The 20,792-nt window shown below is 40.7% G+C and overlaps 1 long non-coding RNA gene across 2 annotated transcripts; it reads left to right on the plus strand.

Annotated features, from left to right (window-relative positions):
• The first annotated feature begins 17,502 nt into the window (after positions 1–17,502).
• On the plus strand, positions 17,503–20,556 carry LOC136339229 (uncharacterized). 2 transcript variants are annotated; one of them, XR_010732104.1, is made up of 3 exons: positions 17,503–17,856; positions 19,051–19,142; positions 20,032–20,556. It is a non-coding gene; the product is annotated as an uncharacterized lncRNA (long non-coding RNA). The 2 variants fall into 2 exon arrangements; XR_010732103.1 differs by having other exon boundaries at positions 17,510–17,851.
• Positions 20,557–20,792: the final 236 nt, after the last annotated feature.

Genomic DNA, 20,792 nt, shown 5'->3' on the forward strand with positions numbered 1-20,792 from the left:
AGCATTCGTTGCGCTCCTGATTGTTCCATGTCTTTCTTTAATGGCAGCTGCAGCATTTCTAATGCTGCAGCTGCAGTGCATCTTGAGTGTCCACTTTTACTCTGTACACTTCAGTCTTAAACCAACCCCACCAACAATAGTCTAGTGATGTGAGGTCTGGAGACCTTGGAGGTCAACTAATAGGGCCGCCACGACCAATCCGACGTCCAGGAAACGTTTCGTCTAAATGTTGCTTAACCTTTATGTTTTAATTTTATTTACGCTATAACTTGTAAACAAACGAAAATCGGATAACAACATTTGAGTTTTTTTACATTTATTTTTTATGTACGACACGCTCCTGAAGTTTGGCACGATCCTCCCGACTCACCCTGTATATATATATATACAGTGTGTCCGCGTTAAGGATTTAACACTTTCGTAAAACCCTTATTTCTTAATCGATTTTGACGTTTTTTTTTTGTTGTTAATTAGATATTCAAAATGCGCATTCGTCTGATGGATACGATCCCTCTTTCCCCATAATCATAACCAATTGCGTGCATTTTTATGGGATCAAATTTCGGAAAATACTATTAGGGCTTTTTTTGCGATAAAAACGAAGACAGATTCTTAATTAGAATGACCTAAAGCTTGCCTGTTCCGATTTTCGTTTTTCTACTGTACAGGATTTTCGAGAAAATCAATCAACTACGTAAACAAATTTCGAAATTGGCAAAAAAATTTATTTTAACGATAATTAACTGAATTTTGATATTTTCAATCGACCCCTCAAATTCTCGTATAGATTTTTCGATACGTCGACGGTTATTCCTCAGTACTTTACTTAGTTGTTGCGGAGTCATGCTCTGACAAGTCTCTCCAATGCGCGCACAAAGCTCTTCTCGGGTCCGGGGTCTTGCGGCATAAAATTTATTTTTTATTGTTCCCCAAACGAAAAGATCCATGGGTGCGATATCCGGAGATCGTGGTGGCCAACGAAAGAGCAAAAAAAAAAGTCAAGATCGATCGAGAAATAAAGGTTTTACGAAGGTGTTAAATCCTTAACCCGGACACACTGTATATGCGAACGTGACAAATTCAAAATCGTTGTTTGTCGGCGTGCGATTAAAGTTTTCCGGAAAAGTAGGGCAATGAAAAGGACTATCGCCCTCCGCCCACAAAAATTAAATTAGACCGACTTTTTGTTCCGTAAAGTATTCATTAAAACTGTTAAAAAGCTTTATTATAATAAAATTCCTTTCTCTGGAGTTTTAATTATGTTTTAATAGAAGCCACTCGCTCGAAGGCTTACGTGGAAACTTTTTCAAATTGAATAATGCAATATGTAATGACTTTAATGAAGTTTTAGTACCGCCGGGGAGACACAGGTAGGATGCTTTAATTTTCAATTTTTTTTTTTTTTTTTTTTTCACGAATATGGATTTTTCGTCATATGTATGCGACATCAAAAAGTAGTCAGAAAGGAAAAATTCATTATTCGTAGCATCGAGTTAGCGACTAGTTATAGCTTCGCCGGCAAAAACTTTTGTTTTAGTATTTTCTTTGAAGTTTCACTGAAAGTGCTTTTTATCCGGTTACGAACTTTACTTTGCAGTTTCAGTTTTGCGATCATCAAAATCCGTAATTTTGTGGCTCTACTGAGTTTTCAGGAACAAAGCCTTGCGTTTAAATTCAATTAGGAGGTTAAGAACCCGAATAATGCACTTTGTGTGTTTAGCTTTCCTGTTATTATTCACAACGGAACAACAATTGTTAATCTACTAAAAGGGATTTTAATATCTTCCATAAATCCAAGGGAAATATATTAAACCGGATTCTCTCCAGCCTTTCGAGCTATTTAGGCAGTCTTTCGACGATATCGCCCATAAAACAAAAAGTTTTTGATTGAAGCTAACGATAGGGAAGTTTTTACTGCCGGGGATATCAAGAACAAAATTGATTTTGCGATTTAAACAGAAATAAAGTTCACCAAAGAAAAGAGCGGTTATTGCGATTTAATTTGCCTCGAAGTTTGACGATTTCTACTGAGCGATTCGCCCGAAACTGATTCTATGTAAATCGCCAAGTAATTCAAAATGGCTCAATTATTAGGCTCCGTCAACATTTGGCCTCGGCAGTGTTAATTTTCGTTTCCAGCTGGCAAATATCGTGGTGTAATGAGAATTATTATTGCTTTGACGTGTGTAAAATACGAGAAATTTCGTGGTGAGTTAAGGACATAACGCGCATTAAAATTCGTTTCGTACGGCTTTAAAACTGTAAAGTTTTCAAACGAACAGAAGCTTGAAAGAGTGGAGGGAGTTAATTTAATGGTAAAGGAAATTGATTGAAAATTGATAAATTGCCGAAAACGGGACCTAAACTGAACAGTAAAAGTTACGATCCGGAGAACTCAATCAAATAATCGCTCAATGAGACTTGAAAAACTAATTAGGCTCTTCCATCACTCGACACAGTGTATATATCTAAAATTCGTTCGTTACGAATGAGCTCCCGACCCCCGATGCGTCATCATTATTTTTGCCACGTAAAAAATTAGTTTAAAAGAATTATCGGGATCAATCTTCCATAGAGTTTATCGCAGGGTCCCATTGTAGTCACGACGGGTCGGGGCAAGTAAAACCCGGTAATCAAGAGCTATAACGTAAATTTATAGTACTTACACCAAGAACTACCAGAAACGAATAACCCCCCCATACCCTTTATTGGTCAATAACGTCAAAGAAATTACCCTTTCAAGCTTCATTAAAGCTCAAACATCTCGAACTGGTTGCATCTGAAGCTTTTACATTCGCCGTTGTAAATGCAAAGCAGGTTTCAGTACTTTTCTTTTTGCAGCTCTTTGGCTTGAAAGCATGTAGCTATAATATTATCCATTAAACGAGTAATATTTAAAGCCCCCTACTAAAATGGCAATATCATCTGCTTAAATTTATCATGCTGCAGCCTGCACTAAAACATAAACTTGCATGATGTAATATCTTTGGGATTCTTCTTTATGAGCACATATATATATATATATATATTTTTTTTTTTTTGCATGTTAAACTTTGGGTTCTTTGGAGCCGAGGTTTAATTTTTGATCACGTCGATTTTTGAATGGAACGTATATCTACGTCAGACGAATTTACGAGCCCTTCATCAATATAAGGGCAAACAGTAAACATGGATGCCCGATATTGCGCTGGTCGGACATCCCGGCTGCGAAAAAAAAGCGGTTTTTGACCCGTCATCTTTCTAATCCCCTTTAGTTATTTGCTAAGCCAACAGATCCGATCAACTCATGCTGACCGTATAAACACTTTTATAGATTCCAGAAATTCAATCTTGCGGCTTAATGGAACGGCTGGCTGCTCGAATTAAATAAATAGAAAGAGCAGAGGTGGAGAAATCGCAACTTTCACAACAGAAATTTCACCTGAGAGAAGATCCAACGTGCTTGCAGAACGACGCGAATCGATTCTTCGACTAAATTAATTCTTCTTCGAGTTCGGCGTGCATTAAGAGGGCCGTGCGTTAAAGGAGAGAACGCAAATCCTCCGTAGCGGGCAAAAAAGCACGTCGCTTTAATACAGGGTGTCTAACGAGTGTGGGCCCCTATCTGTGTCTTGAAAACTATGGATGGGGAAAAGTTTAAAGTTGGGCGTCGTACTAAAGCGGGGGCGATCTGTTGATTAAAAATATTTTCGTGAAAATGCCACTTCCGCTTGTACCGGAAACGAATGTCAACTCGCTTATTTTAAACGGACCACCCTTTATATTATACCAAACTCCGATTCTGCGGAACGTTATGAATATTTTTCGTGCACAGTGTCCTATACCTAATTTTTACGGTTTTCGAGATACTTAGGATTTTCCAAAAAAAAAATATAGAGTTTCTGCCGTGAATTAATTTTTTAATAATTCGAAAACGGCTAAGTATTTCGCAATGAAATTCTGCGCTATCGTGCAAGATCTTTGCAGTCCTCGGATCAGTGAGTTACATCAAGTTTTTCTTCATGCGGAGTATTCAAAAAGAGAGCAAAATCATCATTCAAGGATTGTAAAAAACTCAAATTTTTTAAATGAGAGCCCCCAGTTTTTTCAACGAACACATATTCAACACCAAAAATAAGCACTAATTTCGGCGCAATTGTCCACATCTAAGTCTCACCGTTTACATTTTATTCGAAAAAAAAAACACTTTTCAACGTTCAGCACTTAGCAACTTATTTTAAATAACGTCGAGAGTTACTAGATGGCGCGACAATCGTCAACAATAGGCCCCTTCCTTCTGTAAGATGCTTTGACGGATCCGCTCGTTTTAAAACGATCTATTGTGCGTTTGAGGAGTTTTCGTTATGGCTTCGGTTTTTCTGGATATCGAACACCACATGTTCTGGTTAACACTTACACCACCGCTCACCGTAAACGATGAACGTATTGAGATAATCTTCGTTTGAATAATTTGCGAGTGCCGTCATACTTGAATTCTGGCGAGCAGCGCCACCTAGCAACTCTAGACGGTACAAAATACTTAGCCATTTTCGAATTATTAGAAAATACATTCATGGCTGAAACTCTAATTTTTTTTTTGGAAAATTCTAAATATCTCGAAAACCGTAGAAATTAAGTGTATAACGCTACCCGCGAAAAATATTCATAACGTTCCACAGAATCGAAATTTGTTATAATGTATAGGGTGTTCCGTGTAAAATAAGCGATTTGGTGGTATTTGCGCGAAAATAACTTTAATCAATAGATCGCCTCCACTTTTTAGTGTGATGCCCAAGTTTCAACTTTCTCCTAGTTATAGTTTCGAAGACGCGGACGGTAGCCCGCGTTCGTTGGACACTCTGTACATAGACGGATCGAGGGTAATAGTTTTGTAATCCTCTGGCAAAGCACGCGCTTCCCGACTTTGAGACCAATAAGCAGATCTAATTTCACACAACTCCGGCTGCTCCGCGAAATTGAAATTAAATTATTCCTTCCCGCGCCATATTTCATGTGCCCATTCTATTTTTTAGAGTAGCAAACTGCGGAATAATTGGGTAAATTCAATACGTTTCTCGAGGACTTCATGAAGTTCTTGTGCAAATAAGCCCGTCGGGTTTTGAAATTCAAGGGAGTCGATTTTTAAAGGGAAGCCGAAGGAAAACGAATGTTCCAGCTTATCCAATATTCCGAGGACAAATTGTTGAGATTTTGCCGGGCATAGTCCCGAATTGCTTTTATTGCCTTCCAAATCAGGAAATATCTTATTGTTATTCCGACGATTTGTGCGGGTTTTCTCGGTTATTAAAACGTGAGAGGAAATATTTTTGGTTATGTTAAATGTAAATTAGTGTATGCCTTACATTTCTGTTAACCTCGTTTCGGTTTTTGAAGGTGAAATCGTTCAATTCTCTCAGCGTTTCTGCTCGGGGGGGCGCGAAAAGCTTCCTCTTCGACTTGGATTTGTTTAACTGTCGAATTAATTTCGGCAGCTATTTCTATGCACAATTGCGTTTTGAAAACGTCGGACCGACATAAAATCCCTTAAAAGGAAAATCTTGTTTTCCAAGCCGCAAAAACTTTTCCTCGACTTCAATAAATCCAGACAAATGCACTGTTTTTTATGCGAATAACTTTTTGCGGAAGGTTATTTTTTGGGTCTATCTTTCGACGACGAATGTAAGATTTTGACGATTCAATAAAGTATTTGGGAAACTGTTCGGTTCCTACTCCCATCTACACATCCCGAATGGAAATTTAATAAAATTTGAGGAATGGACTTTTTAATAACCACCGCTATTCCTGCAATTTGAATTTTAAATCGTTCGTTTTAACCCCTTTAGACCGTTTGATAGTAATTAGAGAGATTCCATTAGGTTGTTAAATATGTAACGAATCCGTCGCCGTCCCCTTTCCATTCGTACTTTTTAAGGAAAATAGTTTATCGAAACGGTCTTCTGTCGTAGATTGTGACCTAGTTCGCAACAATACATCGTTTGTTTTTTAAAAAGCCATAAATCGCTGTGAAAAACCGACTAATGGATTTATGTGCAAATTTGAATAGATAAATGTGATCGGAGAGACTGAATTATTGGGTTTATACCCCATAAAAATCTAATACAATTTTGCAGTGCTCGGTCATCACAAAGCTTTAAAACCGTACAAATGGGGCTTTCGGATTGTCGTAGTTGACCATTTATGTGCCGCCGTGTTATCTCAGGCATCACCGCATCATCAAGTAAAATCGGCCGGACGCAGTCCAGCAGGTTTCGGAAGAGTACGCGCCGATCCGGGCCGTAGCGTTGCTATCTCAAATCTTTCCTCATAATATGATCTCAGGAAGGAAAATGAGTCATTTAAGCTTCGTCTGATATTGTATTTAATCGTCCGTTCCTCGACTCGGAATCGTTTCGATAGACGTATATATGAACGTTCCCTAATAGTAAATTACCTGAAACCGGAATAGAGAGATATATAATCTAATGTAAAGTTCAAAGCAAATATAACATGTAAACGCGTGCAATAATTACATCTTTGTCTCGCTTGTGTACTCGTGGTTAGTGCACTTCAAAGGGCATACCTAATTGGCTGATGTCAAATTTTGCATACAGTGCTGTAAAATTGTTTCAGTTCCAAGTACTATTTAACTGGATTATAGACTAAAGGAGATTATGCTTAGAGTGCCTACATCTTCGGTCGAAAAGAGGATCAATTTGGCTAATTGGCTTATAAATTTCTGTGCTTATAATGTGAGTCAAAATGGCATATTCTAACAACCTGACGCACTTAGATGTTTTGTTGTAAGAAGATAAATGATTTTACTATGCTCCTACATTTGTAAGACTAAAAGGGTTATCCCGTATAATCTGTTATGTCCTCTATTATCAAGCGCCATTTAACCGGAAACTTTTCAACTCCCTAAGCCGCACTTTACTAGCCATATCTCACACCAGTGTGCATTTATATTCAGATTTGCCAACTTTTATTATAAAATACAGGTTTAGTTAAATGCCTCCCTTGTCACCCTTTAGAGAAAACTTCCGGATATGATGTATACCTAACAGAATACACTGCTTTCTAAACTTTCTATCTAAATAGTTCATCCGCATGTATTCATGGAGCATAAACAATTGTATAGTATTTTCGAAATTTTACTCTGTTAGTCGCAGCCCTTCCAACTCTAATTGTTATTGTTTTTCCGTAATCTTCAGCCGAAACGCGCTTCTCGCACCTTACTTAACAACAGAAAGTTAGAACGCCGCTTCCCGCTTAACAATGTTGACGCTCGCCGAAGAATAATTATTCTCCGATCTAAATAAATACTGTGACAATTTGTGGCAAATGATGAGATTAACTGGTGTCACGTAGCGGTACCCAGCAATAGTTAGAGCAAACCTGAACTAATCCGAATCTCGATCCTCGAAGTAGAGGCAACGCTCAAAACTCTTCGGCGTTCTCGTGTACTTTGAAGCACTTTCCTTATATACAGGGCGTTTCCTAACTACGTGTAAAAAATTTAAAGGCGTAATCCTCGACTGATTTTGAGTCAAAAATGTCTAACAAACATATGTCCGCAAATGCCTTGTTTCCAAGATACAGGGTGTTGAAATGTGACAAGAAAAAGAGATTTTATTTCCAAAATGACTCAATTTGGGTGTTTGAATTTTAGAAAAGACAATTCCGAGGATTCCGGGGTTTCCTTCAATGCGTCTTAAGATTTCTTTCTCCAATTCTGGTGTTCGACGTGTTATTGGCTTTCCTCCTCCTGGAGTTTTCATAAGAGATCCTGTGTCACAAAGACGTTGAAAGAGGTTTTTAAAGGTTTGGTGGTTGGGAGCTTGGTGGTTTGGAAACCTTTCCATGTAAATGCGCCTCGCTGCCAAACACTCACCATCAGCAAGGCCGTAAACAAAAACCATATTGACCATTTCTTGATTAGTGTAATTGGGCATTTGAAAAATTTTCAAAACTGAGGTATAATCTGATTTTTGGGACACAGAACTAAATTCTTTCACTTTAGAGAGTAAAACACCAAAATGACACTGACTATCTTGTTTATAGTAGTGGAAGTAGCAAAAAAAACTAACAATAAACAAGTTAGTAAATACCAGCAAACCTTTTTCAACGTCTTTCAGTCAACACCCTGTATCTTGGAAACAAGGCATTTGCGGACATATGTTTATTAGACATTTTTGACTCAAAATCAGTCGAGGATTACGCCTTTAAATTTTTTACACGTAGTTAGGAAACGCCCTGTATATCAGTTAACGTTCTGTATTTTTCGCTTGATGAGTTAAATAAAGCCTTTGAAAAATTTGAATACAGAATCTCGATAATTTCAATCCTCAACATTGCCGATGAGCTTGTTAACGTACAATAGATAATTTCACATCGCTTTAGTGCGGCCATTTCGTTTTTTTTTTTTTAATTTTCCGTTCGACGAAAGTCTATTTACTTTCGAAATAGACACGGACGGAGCAAACGCATGCGCATAGCCCACGGCAAAACTATTGAACCGGACCGCACTTAGGCCCTCTTAAAATAGAACTAGAGACGACATTAAAGCTTACCGCTGAAGTGATTTGATAAATTTGAAATTTGTCTGTATGACGATGTCGACGCGTCGCAAAGAACGACAGGTGACAATTAATAACGGGCACGGAGGCGCGTGTAAAAGCAACGAAAATGAAACTGATTGCGACCCTGTAAAACGATTCGACACCTCCAGGTGTAGACCAATCGGCGGCCGGCCACGTGGCGTGTGACACGTGTGCTATTGTTTTGATCACGCCTGCCTTGAAGCTAAATAGATTATACGCATTCTTGTAAGGGAACCATAAGTTCCTCGTCACATTCTTATTAAATAATTCTTATTAATAAGTAATTTCTCTTTCAGGGTTAGTTCGAGCCCCGCAAAACGTCTATTTTTGGTCTTGCCAAATCAAACTTATCCTGCCCTAACCAAGTTTATTACCGTAAAACGAATTTATATTTCATTTTCTTTGGGCGCTGCCCGGAAAAACCTAGTCCAAAATTGAAGAAAATTTATATGGCAATACGCATGGTCTTAAGGAATATAAGCGAATCTCAGTACGTAATAAATTTGATTTTATCAATCGAGAAATTTTAGATTGTCCAAATTTGAAGGGCAACAGTTATCGGAAAATGACTGAGGTATATTATTAGAGAAGGAAATGTTCGATTTAGGAGTTAATTTATGGCTTCGGGTAAGACATAAATTATTATCCTCGGCATTTTCTCGGCAAAACTAATCATGCCGATAAAGAACTACTTGCTTCCCTTTTGTATTAGGCGATATTGCAAAATTTTATTTTCCTAACATTTAAGAATTTCCTGGAAAATTCTGATTCCATCCTTAGATTTCAACTTTTATAACTACCCTAAGTAAGCTTCCTTTCCACTAAAATAACATTGAATTCCCAAGTTTCAAAGTTTCCTTTCTCGGGCGCCAATATACTTCCTCCCTTAAAACTTTTCGTTTACCAAGCACTTCTTTAATCGATAAAAATCAAATTTATTATGTATTATGGAGTCGCAAAAACGTGTTGACATTCTTGTATGAAATCAAAACGTAACCGAAGAAAAACATGTAAACAAGACTAGGAAGACGTAGTATTGAAGTCAGAACGTTTCCCCCCTTCGCGTGCTTATACCAAGCTCTAAGAGTTTTAAAGGGAAATAAAACTTGGAAACGCGCTCTGCATTCTCCCTGGAAAATTAGAAAAGGTCTTTCCTGACGAACTTTGAATGAAGTTAGAGCTCATCTTCTGACAAAGCTCCTTAAGTGTTGTTTACGTTTTAGAACTAATTTAATTTGGTTTGTGCTGTATTGTCTTACATAGGGAAAGAGCCTCCAAGACTTTTTGCCTTCGACAAGGTCTCTGGTGTAAATAATCACATAAACAATGCTCTTTGCGAGAACTGCGGAGGATCACTTTCTTTGTATGAATTACTCAAAATTCCGGCTTTTGCCACGCCTCAAACGAGTATCAAACGTATAATCAGTCTCAATCAGTGCAACGATTAATAGAAAGTTAAATTTTATCAATCAAGCGTTCCCTTCAAATGGATATATGAGATCACGTTTCCTCAGCTTAGCAATGTCAAGCTTAATGAAGGAGAGTGCGGAATGAATTACAACCCAATACTCAGCAACAGAAATAGCGCAGCTATCCAATAAATAAAGTGGAAGCTTAGCGCTGAGCCGATGTTTTTGCCATTTTCATTATCTATTGGCTATTCCGGAAGGAAGCGCATTGTCTAAAGTTAATTTTGCCAAGGAAGTTAGAACTTCTATTTTATTTATAGAAATAAGTGCCTTTTGAAATTAGGTTTGTGAAAACCTGAAGCCATGAAACGTTTCTTTACGGGGGGAAAATATCGAAAATATATAATACCCGAGAAGATTTTGTGTTCCCTCTAATCTTCGTTACGTGGGCGCCGAGTAGGAAGGGCACATGGCGCGGCGAGTGCCAATGATTCGTCCAATGGTGAGGGACAGAATTCCACTTTTGATCTCCTCCTAGCAGCCTGGCTGTTGCACGCACCCGACGTCTTTCCCATCCTTCAGTCTGCCGCGTTTTTTTCCAAATTCTACACATTATAAAAAAGTTTTTTCCCAAGTGTTTTATCATTTGCCAAGAAAAATCGTGAAGCAGCGACGTAGAACGCTGAAACGCTATAACAAATGCGAGCAATCAAAAAATTCCCCGGCGCATTTCTTTAACGTGGAAAAATTATTCAAAGACTAAATTTAATGGGAAGCCCTGACCTGCATGAAGAAGGATTTATTACCGAGATATTATACACTGTTAACCTTAGAGGTGAAAATTCCCATTGCTCTTCCAAGAACGTTTTCTTTCCAATAAAGGAAATTTTCTACGAACTGGAAAGTGTCTATCGTTTTTTTTTTTGCTTCTGCTAGAAATCCCCGAAGCCAACAGCCACTTTCCGCCATGGCATTCCAGCGGATGATTCAATAGGCATCGTTGTTATTTATATATACTTTAGGGGATGAAGAGGGCGGCGTAGGGGTTATCGACCATCTTCGCAACGATCCAGACCCCGAATGATCGCAATAATTTCATCAAGTGGCGCCAGACAGTCGGATGCTGAGAGTGACTGGGGTGACTCAAGTTCGGAGATAGTGCAGAATGGCATTCAAAGTGGCGTGCCACATTGAATTTCCTTAAATTCATATGAAATTTCTAGATTGGTGCATTCGTCTTGTTTCGAATCAGCGTTTTCATCGATTATTGCGTACGTTTAGGCTCGACTCCCGAGTGTTCTGAAACAGCTCTTTCACGAAATGATTTAACAACGGAGAAAATTTTTTTTCTCCGCCTATGGCCTCTATTGTCAATTGTTTAGAGCAATTCAACTGAGTGCATCCCCTACAACGCATACGCGACGCATTAAAATGTTTGTAAATGATTTTCGCGGGAAATGAAATGACTCGAACGCGACAAAGGAACGCCGAAACAATTTTTATGAATCATATTTATGTCAGATTTTACGAGTTCGGTATTGTCACTCTAACACTTTTGATATTGCTGCTTACGAACATTAATTTTGATGACATTAGCGTCATATTGCTCTAAGTATCGGAGCAATAAATGATGACAATTCGTAGCTGCACCAGGTTCGGCTGAGTTGCAATCGGCAGCTTCACGGGGACCACGGGCTGAGCTACAGAGGGGCGCTCTTTCGTCCTCACCCTCGGAGTACCCTTCCTTTGTTGGATCTACCGGAGAGTTCCGTCCGATGATTTCGTTTCAAGTTTAAACCTGCCCGCGCACACTCTCTTGAGCCATCAATCGCTGTGTCTCTTTATAACTGCGTGTGTATACATGTTTCCTTCGAAATTAACTACAGTGAAGATATCTGATGTCATTTCAGGTTCAATTGAGGCGCTGTACGTTGTGTGAACTCCAACTGGGTAGAAGTGCTACCGAGCACGTCCAAATTCAGCGAAAGTTTTTGGAGGAGATGCTGTTCCAGGAGGAACGTGGGGGAGACGGTTCGAAAAATTTGAAGCAGGCGATTGCGATCTTAGTGAGGAGGCACTGGGAGGCCGTCTCCGATTGGTGACGATATTGTAGAAACCATGATGCGCCAAGATCTTACAACAACGGAGATCGCGAGGAAACTTACATAACTCAGCTCAACAAGCCATTTCGGATCCCATTCGGAAGCCAGTATAAACATTCCAGATGGGTGCCTCATGAGTTAGGTGGAAAACATTTGAATGACGTCACATGCACGTCTCTGCCTGCTCGGGACAAAATTGAACCTTTCTTCGACCGTACGGCGACTGGTGCCGAAACGTGGACTACGTACGAAAACATTGTAAGGAAAAGACCGTACCGCGGTCCCGGATAACTTGCCCCCTCCGCTCTCAATCCTGGATTGAGCCTTAAAAGGAGAACGCGTATGCGTGTACGGTGAGACACCCAAGGACCAATTACGAGCTTTGGAACCCCAACGGAAAGCTCAATTCGGAGAAATACTATTGGCAGATGGATGCGTTAAAGTTGTCCGAGAAAAGATGGATGATGGAGGCGTTCAACGGGAAGCGAATCTTATCGAATCACGACAGTGCCGGACCACGTGCAGCTGTGGCGACTCGCCAGGAAATCGCGGAGCTAGGGTGGGAAATTCTCTCGCATCCACCATACTTCCCAGACCTTGCACCCTCTGACCGTCACTTGTTCCTCCCTCTGCAAATTTTTTTGGCGCGAAAAAAGTTGGAAAATGGAGGAGACGTCAAACAGCACTTCTCGAGAATTGCGTCTCCGAAGGAGTTCTTCAAATATGGGATTTAGAATTGCCATCGCGCAGCAAGAAGTCGTAAACAATAATGGAAATTATGTCGTACGGCGAGTATTGTTAGATGGATCAGAGACTGTGTAATCTTCTCCGTAAACGGACAGTACTTTCCGGGAGGCCCAATATAACTTAAGGGAGGTGGTCGTGGTAGGGAGGTGTTAAGAAGTTCTCTCTATCACAACTAATGTGCGGCGTTAAAAGGGCTTAGGGTTGACTCAACCGTTATTCTTGTCGAGGCCTGGAAATGAAAGTGAGAGGGGGGAGTAGTACTGAAGGACGCATTAATGCATTTCGACCTCTCTCCATCTGACGTTGTTGTGCACAGTACCTCCTGTTGATCTCGTTACCACAACATTCTCACGCTGCGAATCAATGGAAGTGACCGAAAATGAATCTGGAAGGAAACTTGAATCGTCCGAAAATTTTACAATTTAAATTTCCATACCTGGCAACTTTGGGATACTTCAAACAACTTCTCGTCCTCTGAAGTTTTTAAAAAAAGCGCAAACATTTTCCCAACGAACTTTACTATTCATGTCTTCACTTAGTTCCCTAATTCACGAAGCAAATTCCTACCTCGAGAGCGAGCCTCTTATTTTTCAGCGTCAGAACTTATATTCTCCATTGCCATCAGAATGAAAATGTCTCCATATCTTTGGAGAATTCTCGCGCTACGTATGAGATTCTCCGAGGTAATATTTTTGAGATTTCCATCGAGTATAAACTTTGGATTTTAACACGAGTGCCTGCAGCCGTCCCAAAGCAGAACGTCTAATTATTCCTCGCAGTTGAGCTATTGGAGTACGCTCGTCGGCGGTGTAGACACTTCGATTTTTCCATGCACCAAATAACCTCATGCACGTTCTTGTAAATAAATTATCCAGGAACTCCTTTTATGTACGGTTCGAGGAAATCTAGAAACGTGTAATTTTAATTGCGAACGCAACAGAACATGTTGCATATTTGATCAGATTTCCTTTTTAATAAATAATAAATTTGTAAGATGGCACGTTGAATAATGAATAAGCCGAGCAGGTGATTCGGTCGAGTTAAAAAAATAATAATAAAAGTCGGTGCTTCCCCGGAAGTCACACAGTTCAAAGCGAAGCGTTCCCGTGCGGATTGGACGAGATTGAAATTTTAATTAGTGTTGAAGTCATTCTGAATAACATTGATTGATGGCGATAACACGCGGCCGAGCTCCAGACCATGCGATCCTTCAGGCTTTGATGCGGCCAAGTGCGGACGCGCTCTACGCCTCACCTCACTGTATCAACCTCGGGAGGGACTCAACGGAGATTGTAATTTTCAAAGGTATCGGAATATTTCGTACAATACCAAGGCGTTCCAGCAGTTTGTAATCGTTAGGGTTTTTAGTTCCAGCTTGTATCTCCAGGTTTTTAGCAAAATATTTGTCACGCCTAATGACTCCGCTGAAAGGTCGACCTTTTCAATATAAATGCGGTTTATTTAGGGAATAAAGCAGGTCCCACGAGAAACCATCATTAGTTCATTTCACTATGCCTATAATAATGTTGACATTATCATGGCATATCGTGCAAATATTTTTAATGTGTAGGTGTGACTTCTAAATATACACGTTTGTTAACACGTGTAAAAGGATCAGATATTTCCTGCACCTGCTGCCAATGTTCACTTAGAGTCATTGGAATAGCACGAGTAGAGTTGGGATGTGGCAGCCTTCGGGGCATCACGTATGCTCATCGGACGATACTTGTTTCCCCGAACTTTGTTCCCACTACCCAAAATTTCCCCGGGAGTTTCTGAGTTTTTCAAAATTGAATTCTCGTATCACTGAAGCTCTCGAATTTTCCAGAACCGGTGAAAAACCGCGTTTTCCTAATTTTAATCTTCGATTATGCAGGGTGTGACGTAAGCAGGGGCTCTCCTTTCCTCGCGACGTGGACCTCAACAAACCAAGAAATATCTCCATATGGCGTTTTTTCGAAACTTCAAAGCAAAGGGCGAAATTCGCGCCGATGAGTTTTAGTACCGTTTTTCTGGAAAATCTAAATCCGTTCCTGCACAAACGAGTAATTCGACGTAAATGAAATAAAATGTTCCACAAAAAATGATCAGCCATTGCAAAACGCAAAAAACATCGAATGTTTACTGTTTTCGTTGCGATTTGCCCATGCGGCTTAAAAATCAATCGTAAAGTTCGGCTGCAGGTGTTCTTTTGATAAACAATCACTATTGATACTATTGAATCGACAAAGGCCCATAAATACTCGAATCACGAATTGGCGGACGCGGCGTCGCTATACAGGGAGCGTCGCCGGAATGCCGTCGCGGCTTCGTGGTTGTGTGCCGAGTGCTCTCCGAGAAGACATCATCGTGCAGCCCGTAGATTTGTTTATCTTGCTGGAAGAGCTCGTGAAACCGGAAACTCAACACCAACGCACGGTGGACATGCTCGAAGACCTGGGCCTCCTAGAACGCCACCCGTTTGGGGGGATGTTTTAGATATCGTTCGGGACAATCCTAGCAGTACTAGAAGAATGGCAGAGCAACTTCCTGCATCTCACGTGGCAGTGCGGAGAATTTCAAATGAAAACCAACTTTATCCCTCTCACGTGCAAGCGTTAACGCCTCAAGACCATCTCCCAAGAGTACACTTTTGTGAGTGACTTTTACAATAAACCGCTCGTAATGAAAATTTTTTCAAGTTTATTCTGGTAACGGATGAACCAACGTTTACCCGTTTATTCCGGTAACGGAATAAATAATTTTCGAAATGCGCACGTATGGGCAATGGGAAATCCTCACGCTATTCGCCAGAACTAATTTCCAGCAGAAATTTTCTTTAAGTGTTTGGGCCGGCACGGACAAAATAGCCCGCTTATCGAACCTCTTCGTCTTCCAGATCGAATGACGGGCTTAGACCATCTCCATTTTCCGGAACATAATTTGCTCGAACTTCTTGAAAACGCGCCTTTAGACAGTCTACGTGGCCTTTACGCGACGGTGCTCCACCTCATTTTAGGCGCGAAGCACGGGACGATTTTTGAACGATCAATTTCCCGACAGGTGGATAGGCCGCGGCGGACCAACAAGACGGCCCGCAAAATCACCAGATCTCGATCCATGTGATTTTATTTGTGAGGTCACGCGAGAAGTTTAGTGTTCACGAGTGAAATTAGCACAGTGGAAGAATTGCGTGAAGGGATGGAAGACGCTGCAGAAATAATTAGAGGAAAACCATCCCTCCTAACAGCAGTTTGTGCAAATGAAACCGACGGAGACAATTTCGAACGCCCCTCGTGAGTGCCAGCGCCGGAGTGAGTAGTGGCTGAAGATGTAGTGCTTGTTAGAACTTTCATAGGCGCATATTTCGGTTTTCTTCTTTTTTGAGATTTCGAAAAAATGTTACGACAAAATATTGCTTAGTTTTCTGAGGTCCGTGTCGCGTCGAAAGGAAGACCCCTACTTGCGTTACACCCTGTACACACATTAAGCGCACTAAGGTACCGACCTTCTTTTTCGCTAATTACGAAGCGTACCTGAATAATCATGGAACTTTCTCTGTTTTCTTTCGATTCAATTCACTTCAATCAATTTTCTCGTGCGTTCATCTCCCGCTGCTGCATACAAGGATGTGACAGAGCCATTACCGAGGGAGGAAAAAAGGGAGTAAAGCGCTCAGAATGTGAGCTTGTAAAAAATGATAACCACGAAACAAATTTGGAAGAAGAAGTTTTCTCTTTATTGTTTCATCGTTCGATGTGTGTGTGTGTGTGTGTTGTTAGTTGTGGACGCGGTCTTCTCTTCGTCGGTTTCCGATCCTCGGGCGCACGAACTACGTTCGAAGATTAAAAATAATTTTACTAAAATAATAAGTCTTTCTTCAAACAGCGACTCGAAATCCTCAGTTTCCGTTTTCCACGCGACGACCACATTTTACACATATGAAAAAAGTCCTAAATAAAGTTGCAGCCAGACCCTTGGGTCTCCTGAAAGCAACATCCATTAGACATATTAGATTCTTTTTAGGATTTGCCATCATTTTCAAGAGATTAAAAATTAATTCCGCTTTATGTTTACGTACATACGTCCATTACATGAAAAATTCTGAAAAAACACTCTGATAAGTGTAGTTAAAAAGTATTTTGCTAATTCATCTTTATAAAAACATTTTCAGTCATTACGTGTTTTTTGCTGCCGTCCTGATTATGTCCTAAAAACTGAAACTGGGGAATTAAGTAAAATAGTGACGGCGGAAACTATACCGGGTGTATAAAAAACACCGCTGCCCCCAGATCGGTGTAAAGCAAGGGGGAAAAGCTGGGACAGGTTGACCTTGGAGCGGAGAGGGAAGGCGGTGAACGGCAACGGTTCTCACCCCCGATCGACGATATCGTAGGGGTGGCAACCTTCTCGTTTTTTTTTTTTTTTTAATTTTTTTTGTTATCTAATCGGGAACAGAAGTCACGTGACGCATCGTTCTGGCGCTCTTCAGGTCTCCCGAGCGATCGTGCGAAATTTCGGTTTGCGCGAGTTTTTCGGTGCTCACTCGGCACACCACCTCCTCGTTCCGTTACATAAACATCAATTATGCATAATAGTCAAAAACAATAATAATTTCCTCTATTTATTCTCCCAGTTTTTAAGCCTTGTTAACCAACAGTTAATTGGCAATAAGCCGAGTAGGTATAACTTTTGCGTAACACCGAGCCTATTAATTTAATTTAGTTGTCGGGAGACCTCGCCATAACAATAAACATGTGTTAATTAGATTTGTAACGAGTTGATACAATTGCACTGGAAAGGGTTGAAATAATACAATTGTGTAGTATTATTTCATTGTTAACGCGGGTCTATGTAATAAGAGAACTTATTAATGAAGCCCGTATTAGTTGGGTAAATTCGGGAGCAGGGGTATTAACTTGTCTCATATCGAATATTAGCTACCGAATGTTTCCAATGTGCGTGATTTTAAGCTGGGTCTAGCGAAGGATATGATAGTTGTCCCGAATTCGTTGGAAATGCGGCAGTGAACGGAGTACGGTAAAACAAGTATCACATTCACACATCTATCATATTCACTCTTCGCCGCGGATCGACGTAAAGTACACATTCACTTTTACGTCGAAAACGGAGCAGATTTGCTATTTAATAGAAAAGAACGATGCATCAGCACTAATTCCGCACACAATCCCAATCAGGTGAATCCCGAGCCTAAAATACTCCCATCCATTAAGCTATTCGCATGACATACCTCAAATGGAATATCTGAAACACACACAGAGCTTGAATATCAAAAACGTCATTGCTTTGACCATGCAGGCTCATTTCGCCCTTTGCTGACAAATATTTAACTAAGGTATTCAACCGTGAATATTTCACCAGAGGTCACGTAATGCGACCCCTCGTGAGCTCGTTTTGCAAGAATCATGTAACACGCTTAAATAAAATTGTCGACCGCCTTGATGGAAGTGACCCACAACACTAAATTTAGCTGAAATTGTTCGGTTTTCATGGTCGCATCAACCACATTGTTGACCAAAAATGGACAGAGGTGCCGAAGCACTTGGGGCAGGTGCGCTTCAGTCGAACTAATGTCGATCGGTAAAAAACGCGAAGCTTCGCTCGATCTCAGTAAGTTTGACCGTTTTAATGCTATAAGTGAATTTAATTATAAATAATTAAGATTTCCGACTTTCAAAGACGACTAAGCGACTTTCGAAGTTGGTAAAATGCTTTATAACACTGCAGTGATCTCGGATTACATGCCCAGTAAGGCTGCACAAACTTTATATGCCGAAACTTCGTGGAACTCTACAACTTTCGAACTTGTCTAGCGGAAAGTCTCTTACTTTTTCTTGCCATCTAAGTATTCTAGAACGTTTTACGTTGCCTAGCTCGAAATTACATGGAAAGACGCTAATTAAATTTTTATTCATGAAGGAAAATGGTTTTTCAGATTGAAATATGCAGTAAAAGTTCAGTTTCTAACTATCTAATTAAAGGAATTCGAATTAGGAGTATAATTGGTCGCACAGGGCTCGCTCTGTTGTAGATTGGACTTACATGTAATGATCCCTCCAAAGATACGTGCGTTGGGGGATTGGGCAATTCGAACCGTGATGAACGAAACGGGGCGTTCACGCGATGCGCCCCTATTTGCGTTTTCACCGTGAACCCTTTGCTAAAAATGACCGAATCATGCGACGTCTCCAACAGTTCTCCTCCATTTTCTAGAAATCCGGCGACCCAGTTAAATAGATGAAAGTTCGTCAGATCTTGCGATCGTCCAACAATGCTGCCGACGACAATACGCACGCGCTCAGCGGGTAAGTTGCAAATATCAATTCCAGAAAAATATACAGGGCGGTCCGGAAACGATGGTACGGATGCTGCAGGATGGGCGGGGCGCTAAAGCGCGTTTTCTAAGTCGGCGAAAATCGGAAATAGACCTCGCAGCTTTTCATTTTCCAAGTCTCGGCCGAAGTACCGACGCCCCTCGAGCAGATTTCGATCATTGCCCTCGATTGTACCTACCAATCCTTCTGAATGGCCCTCCACGACTGCCGTGTAGAGTGTGCGTTTGTGCTGAAGCAAATTTTAAGTCGTCAAGCATTGCTGAAAGGCTCCCGAACGAAACTGGGCAGTTTCGTCGAAAATCGAACGGCAAAAGACCGAGATGCGCCACTGTGGATCGAGATGGGGAAATCTTCTGGAGGCATCAGACGGGCATCCGAAGCGACCAGAGTTCGGCAAATCATAATTTATGGACTTGGGAGAAATTTCGGTCCATTTTTGACCCGAAATTCATTCGTACCATTATTTACGGGATATCTCGTGTGTGGCGTACGGTCCGGCGTCCGTATACCTGAGCCGATAGACAAACGTCCTTCGAATGACGTCAGAATTATAAATGTGTTTTAGTATTCTGGTCCGCAGAAATCCTTTGATAGGCCATTTCGCAGTCACTTCTCATCCAGGCTTTACACCCGAGATTCTTAAAGCGCCGGCTAAGAATGGCTCTGGCACTTAGTAACTTCCGATTACTTGCGGCCGGAACCCTTTCGCGGCGTCGCTGGTGGCTTCGAAAGCCATCACCGTGATGGATCAGAATTTTCTGATCTGTCCGGGCGTCGTAGCGAAGGTGTCGAAGTGCATTTCACAGATGTGAAGAGTGGAGCAGGACCTTATGTCTCTTTTAAATCAGTAAATTTTCAGGTGTCCGCAGATCAATGATCCTCTGCCTGTCGCACGCCCTCGCCGGACTGCAGTTTCTATCGGACGGCGTCATTCTGGTGGCCATGAACGTTTGCTTCGGAACTATTATCTTTTTCATGATAATTAGGTACATTGTTCAACATATAAGTGCTTTCGAAACAAAGTACTATTTCGTGGCAATTTTCTAAATTGTCTGCGACTCATGGAACACACAGAAATCGGTATTATTCCCCTTCGATGCAATGACGAAACTAATAGCTTGTAAACTTATTCGCACGATCTAAAAATGGGATTCTATTAAGCTTCGGCTACGAACGCTTATGAAGTATACGTTTACGTGTACAAATTATAGCAATAAGTGTAATGTATCAATTTAGAAGTTAATGCCACAATTTTGTTTGTTTAAAACGCAGAGTCATTAGGTGTTATGTAATCTAGCCATAGTCCACTAGTGTTGTCAATCAGGGGGTAGCTATTTTTGAAGCAATTTCTCGTCTAGAATAAATATGCTGTGCACTCGAAGAACTTAAGTAAATACCTACGAAACCCACTCGAACAAAAAACGAATTCCTGCAAATTGCGAGAATGGCTGAACAATCCTATTTACTAAAAGGGCAATAGAAATTGACACCTTGAGTGATGTTTTTACCCTTGACTGGAAGCTAGGCCGCAACATTCGAGTCAATTAATTTACGGTCCGTCCTCCTTTGAGCTCGAGAAGGGTCGATCCAATTTCGTCGCAGGTGTCAGAACCCTAATTA

The sequence above is a fragment of the Euwallacea fornicatus genome, chromosome 5 (assembly GCF_040115645.1).
Source record: "Euwallacea fornicatus isolate EFF26 chromosome 5, ASM4011564v1, whole genome shotgun sequence".
NCBI lineage: Eukaryota > Metazoa > Arthropoda > Insecta > Coleoptera > Curculionidae > Euwallacea > Euwallacea fornicatus.